This window comes from Trachemys scripta, chromosome 1 (genome assembly GCF_013100865.1).
Source record: "Trachemys scripta elegans isolate TJP31775 chromosome 1, CAS_Tse_1.0, whole genome shotgun sequence".
Lineage (NCBI taxonomy): Eukaryota > Metazoa > Chordata > Testudines > Emydidae > Trachemys > Trachemys scripta.
The window spans coordinates 150,236,174-150,243,179 of record NC_048298.1 but is presented as its reverse complement, the minus strand read 5'-3'; positions in this window follow the sequence as shown (position 1 = coordinate 150,243,179).

Here is a 7,006-nt window from a genome sequence, read left to right as displayed (position 1 = left end):
CGCCCCCCCGCCACGTCACCCCCCCCGCGTCCCGATATTTGTCTTTGGTGATCTGGTCACCCTATTTGACAGTTGCAGCATATGAGAGAGGGTGCAGTACATAATGACATTTGGTTGTTTCTGTAAGGTAAGCAATTTAAGTATAATCGCTTAGCTATGTAGGGTTTCTCTACACTGGTAGCATTTTATACCTACTGTGCACTGGTGTATATATAATTATGCAAGATGCTGGGTAAAGTGAGTTGAAAGTGGCTGCTGGGTGATGAAATGCTGCTAGAAGAACATCTGGGGATGGGAAATGGGGTCCATATAGTTCAGGTAAACTTGAAAGAAGAGGAAAAAAAATTAGAAGAAATGTAGTCAAACTAGTAGGGAAAAGAAGCTATAATTTTTTTCCCTTCTAGGAAGTATCTTTCATAGGGGAAACAACCACTGGATAATTCCTCACAAAACTATTTCTTAAAGGGTTATTTAATGATCCATGCTCCATTGTTAAGCTATGCCAGAGTGTGCAGCAGCAGCTCTTTGCAGAACATGATATTAAAACACTATGTCAGGGATCAGCAACCTTTGGCACGCGGCCCATCAGGGAAATCCGCTGGCGGGCCAGGACCATTTGTTTACCTGCAGCGTCCGCTGGTTTGACCAATCGCAGCTCCCACTGGCCACGGTTCACCGTTCCAAGCCAATGGGAGCTGTGGGAAGTGTCGGCCAGAACATCCATCGGCCCACGCTGCTTCCCACAGCCCCCATTGGCCTGGAACGGCGAACTGCGGCCAGTGGGAGCCGCAATCGGCCAAACCTGCAGATGCTGCAGGTAAACAAACAGTCCCAGCCCGCCAGCGGATTTCCCTGACGGCCCGCCTGCCAAAGGTTGCTGATCCCTGCACTATGTGATTTAATTTTTAACCAATCGGGATGCTTTCATTATTGACCAATTATGTTATCAACTTGCACTAAGGTATTAACTTATCTACTGTGATAAGTTTTGTTTTTTTTAAATTTTTTTTATATATGTATTAAAAAAAAAAAGTCCCTTGTGTTTAACTATGAATAATACTACAGTAAATGGAAACAATGAAGTCACACTACTGTGACTCTTTTGGGTAATGTTGATGGCTAATTTGGCTCCTGAACCACTGAGGTCTGAGTATCACTGATTTATACTATTCTTGGGTGTTGAAGGAACTTAGTTTTCACAGAGACTAAACTCTGGGCCAAATTTGAGTTGACAGCATCCTATAAATACCACACCCCTTCTCTTTTCTGAAGTTAGACTGACAGCCCACCCACTTCAACTTTGCTTAACACACCCCAAACTCCTGATGAGACAGCCACCGCAATTCACAGCTGGGGCTGAGCCCAGTACACAAACACACACCTGGGACCCCCAACCCCACACTACTTCACAACTCCAAAACAGGTGCCCAGATGCACCTCTCCATTTTCAAGCTAGAAATTCAGAGCAACGCAAACAGGCTTTACAGGGAAACTGCAGCTCCCAGTGCAGGCAGCTGGCTCTGGGTCCCCACGTGTGCCGCTGCAGAGTTTCTCAGTGGGCTGAAGGAAATCCTGCCTTTGAACTTGTGCTCCAAAATTCACGAGGCAATGTGTTCTACGGCTTATTAATGTACACTCTCTGCCACGCTTGATCAGTTAATTGGTCCATCAAGTGTGATATCCAACCTCCAGTTGTGCCAATACCTGTCAAGTTGCACTTGGTGTTTCCCCTCCAACTGCTACAGCAGTCAGCTCCTGAATTGCATGTCTAATTCACCTCAGTGTTAAAATGCTTGATTTTAAACCGCTAAAGCTGGGAGCAATTCAGGGTTAGGGCCCCATTGTGGTGCTTTATTCCAGCCCATACTATATAGAGAGCATTACAACCATGTGGTATTGATAAATGGTTGCAGATTGATAGATGGGATACAGTAACGAAGAGCCTTGAAGATGAAGACAGCGGCACTTGAGAGGCCTGCACATCCAATATCAAGTCAAAGGTGGTTTACTTGGACTCACTGATTCTATTTTCTATCCAGGTTCTTTTACGTGACCATAGCACCCTCCCAGACCTGAGCCATCTTAGGTAAGTCTGTCTATTTAAACTCTTTGTATGCAAACCAAGAAAGTGCTTGGAGGGATCTGAGGGTGTGAGATGGTGTGGGCTAGGCCCTGAGGCCCCCTGCTGGAGGCCTAGTGTTCCTGCCACACCCCGCCCCAGAAAAGGGCAGTAGAGACGTCCTCCAAGCTGCCTAGAGCGGCTGTGTGGGAAGCAGCCAGTCAGGCCCAGCAGGCTAGTATACGAAGAGGTGCAGGGCCAGAGCGAGTTCGGTTCCTTGCTAGAGCGGGAGGGGAGTGGATAGTGCTCCCCAGTGGAGTGGCTGGCTGCTGGGACTCCACCAGGACAAGGCCCTGAGACAGACTGTGTCTGACTTGGCCGAAGGGCTGAGTCAGCGAAGACCCACCACAAACACATACTCAGCCAGGGGGTGCTCGCAAGAGGTGAGTGCCACACTGTTATAGGATGAATGAGAGATTCAGAGCAGCTTTTTGGAAAGCCAGAGAAGGGGTTACAGTTGTTAAAGGTATGAATCATCAAACCACAATTTGGGTGAGGAACCTATTACAAATGGCCAAGATCCCCTAACCACACCCCTAAGCTAATGTCAACGTGCAGGTTTCTGAAGGCTTCAATGGATATCTCTCAGGTTGGTCATCATGTTAGTTTTCTTATTACACTTCTCAGAATAAGGTTTGATTTTCCCCCCCACCCTCCCTTTCGATTTCAGTGGATATGCTTCCCGCCCTCTACAGCTGTGTAGTGCAGCTAATCAGCTACAGTGGTCCACCCCAGCTGTGGATGAGGGGCTCCTTAGCTCTCCCGTGCTTATTGCACTGGGATGTTTTGAGGCTTAATTAGGATTAAATTGGGTCTCTGGCATGTTGATGAGCCATCCTAGGAAAGGAATTGTGTGTCAAGGAGCCACTGTTCCTTCCCTATTCACCCCCTCCTGTGGTGGAGAATAATTTGATGCTAGTGCAAGTTGCTACCCTCCACGCTGTGCTGGCTGAGCTCTTTTGGCCAGTACGTTGAGGGTGTAGTCGGACTCCAGATTGCTGCTCTGGGAGAGAGTAAGTAGGTGTGTAGCACGGTGCACCCCTTGTCTCGGCATCCTTGGACCCATGGTCTGGATTGCCCATGCAGGGGCATCAGGAGGATGGCGACTTACCTCTTTCTCTTACTTCCATATTATATGGGTGTACAGTCCAGGCTACTGTCTAGGAATCTGGGTCTTAATAGTTGTTAAAGCATTTTGAGACACTTGGATGAAAAGCAGTGTGCATGTAAAAGTAGTATTCTAGTTCCTCGCTTTTAAAAATGTTCCTCCTGAGGGGAGCAGTGCCCTTTCTCTAGTGTATTTTAAAGAGTCAGACAAAAACTCACAAATCATGGTTGTGATTTATTTATTAGCCATTACTTTCTAAGTGACACTTAGATGTGAAACTTCACAACCAGACTCTATACTCTTACGGTAGCTCGTTAACAAAGAGAGAATCCTGCCTGCTTTAACCTGTACAGAATGTAACAGGAAAACACATTTAAATGCAGTTTCCAGATTTTCATTGATGGGCGATGGCCTGTTTTGGGAAGGGAAACCATTAATGCACAAAACACCTTAACTGTTAAAATTTCGGTTGCTTTAAGACACATTTCATTGCTTTCCATTACATGCATCTTTGCAGTATACAGTATGTGCCTGAATTTCCTGTCTTTTGCAAACATGATAGCTGTCAACCTTAGAATGATACTTCCAAGAACAACATATGGAACCATTAGCTTTAGATTATATTTCATTTAAAGGAGAATGACAGCTTTTACATAAACTTTTCCAGAGAGTTTTCCCACATGCAAAGTCTGAGCATATAAATCAGCCCAACACCTCTAGAGACTGAAGATCAAACCAGTTCAGACGGTCTCCAAAACCACGCTTTCGGCCTCCCTGCCTGAGATTTCTGTCTGAAGACAAATGAGATGGAGAAAAGCCATTTCTGAACTTTATAAAATGTGCTTAGTGTAGTGGTGGCAGTATAGTCTAATGGCTAGAGGATGGAGTGGCACTCAGGAGACCTGGGTTCAATTCCCAGCTCTGCCACTGACCTGTTGGGTGACCTTGGGCAAGTCGTGTCCCCTCCTTATGCCTCAGTTTTGCCATCTGTAAAGTGGAGGTAATGATACTGACCTTTGTAAAGCACCGTGAAATCTGCTGATGAAAAGTGCTATATAAGAGCTAGGTATTATTGTTCCAAGTTTCCCACGTGACAAAGTTAAGCTGGGCAGCTGCAAGAGAGTCATGGAAGGCAGGTATGTGAGCCTTTTTTCCTATAAACTGCGAAGGGGTTACCTCAGGTCCATTAGGGACACCTGAGTCCAATTAAGGGCTGCCTGTGACCTTGAAAAGCCCCTCCTCTGATTAGAGAGGGGGAGGAGAGAGAAGCTGTTGCCGGGCTAATGGCAGCAGGGAGATAGGCTTCTCCAGGGTGAGAGGCTGCTCTCCTCCCTACCGTGGGAAACCCCCAAGGTGGATTGCCTGTTTAGGGGAAGGACTGACACCCCGGGCTCAACAGCAGGACACCTCCCTCCCCCCCCCACCTCCCCCAGCAAAGAGGGCATGGGAAAGGTATTCCCCTTTTGCTTTGTGTTTGTAAATTGGTTCCTTTTTGTTTGGTGGAGGAACCGTCCTTGGTCCTGTCTTCAGGCCTACTTTGAAAGGACTAATAAGAGAACACGGAGCGGGAGGACAAACACTGTCTAAAGTGGGGCTGATTTAACCCAGGCCCCACCACTGCCAGAGGAGGAAGTGCAGAGTCCGGCGAGATGGAGAGGCCTTCCACATCCTAAAATCTTGGTTGAAAAATCTGTAAGAAAATTGAATGATGCTTCCATGCTTGATGTACCTACACCAGGTCTAACCATATGGAGACATCAGGTATGTAACTGTAGAGATACACCAGCCCATGTGTCTGCAACTCTCCAAGGAGGGGCAGACTTTGGGATATTAGGGCCAAATCCAACTCTTGAGGAAGTCTTTCCATTAACTTCAAGAGAGCTGGATGGGGCCCTTAGTGAGGTTCTCTTGAATTGGAGAGAGAAGTAGATAACTTACTAATGGGAGGGAGACATACCTCGTCTGTGCAGCAATAGGAACATTGGCTCCCACCCAGAAATGGGCACACATTTTCATTTACACTGCAGTGAGTAAATGTGCAGCATTGTCGAGGATGGTGTGAATGCCATCCTTCACAATGTTTCTCTCACAAATGACAGAGTGCTTTAGGAGAGCAATGGCTGAGCAGAACATTGACTTCTGCCACATGGCCTCTGACAAATAAATTGGGCAGAGAGCATTATGTTTGAAGACCATTCCAAGCTGTGTTATTTGGGGTACATCTACATGTTCCGTGGCAGTGAGCATCCTAGCCCTGGTCAACAGCCTCAGACTCGCGCTAGTGCTCTAAAAATAGCTGCATAGGCAGCGCTTTGAAGTTGAGAGGTTTTTGTTTCTTCGGTAAATTTCATCAGTATTGTGAATCCAAACACAACAGCATTGGTGATAGGAGAGAGCCATAGGAAAAATGACCTAAAATCCTAGGACTCCTGCAAACATTCAGAAACTCCAAAACATCGTTCTCTATCTACCATGAAGGATTGCTTCATTAACAGGCATAGAAATATGAACATAATATACCTGCATGATGGATAGCTAAGCATGTCTCTGTTTCCGCTTGTTCTCAGAGTGCTGCTAGAGAATGGCAGCGTTAAGGTTGTTTGTGAGACTAACAACATACTTTCCAATGTTTGGGGCTATTTTTGTTTTTGGTAAAGTGGAACCTTAATTTGGAAGTTTCCAGCTTTCTAATGTTTGTGTGTGGGGGGAGGGGGGTTGTTTGAGAAAGGTACAATATTCTCTTAAGGGTTTTTTTGGCTAACTATGGGATAGATTATTTCAACCTTAGCTCCAGGTTAACCAAGTTTTCTGCCCAGGGGACTTGATAAGGTGAGAGGGGCTGCAAAATTCAGACCTGCTCTGGATATGAAACCTCATCCCTCAACATTTCAAGTTGTTCAGAAAGGGAAGTTAGGTTTGGTCTATTAGAAATAGGAGTCAGCACCAAAATTTAGATCCACGTTAAGAAAAATCCTAAATCTTGCCGGTATTCAGATGCAGACTTTGGTCCAAACAATCTCTATATATTGACAGCCACATACCTATCTCGACTTCAGTGCTAAACCCATAGAGTGACAGGATCAGCATCTGGTGCATACACAATTTTAAATTCTCAGGATCTTGCCTATTTGGTCGAACTTTTCCATTTGTTTTGGCACGTTAAGTACCTTCTCCCCCACCCCAACACTGGACCTTCCTGCTAACTCATGATTTACTGTGCATTCACTTAGTCATTGCAAAAATACAAAGACAGGGAAATGTTTTAAATGACTGAGAAATCTCCTTAAAATGGCATCATCTTTCATCTAAAGGACGTAAGTGTTAGAGAAACATCTGGTGTATCTTACCCTGCTTCTGCCTTAGGCCAAGACGATTAAGCAGCTGACCGTTTTGCACTAAGGCAATCAGTACTTATTTTCTTAAACTGAGCCATAGGACATCATAGACTTTCCTCTAAGACGTGCTTCAGTCTGGCTCATTATTTTTTATCATTCCTTCTTGCCTTTTTAAAAAAAAAATCTTTTCCCCCTCCACTTCAGCTGCTGAATTGCTGCAGGCAATAGCAAACTTGAAAGATAGAAGTTACAAAGTAAACAGTCTTTTCAAGATGGCTCCTTCCAGGGCCACCCTTCACCAGCAAGCCCCAATTACCATTCCCTATCTAGACAGTGAGACCCAGATCCTCAGGTGCCTAAATATCTTTAACTCCCATTGATTTGAACAGGATTAAGCACCTACAGACCTTTGAGGATCTGGATGTGCGTGTCAAACTAGCCCCA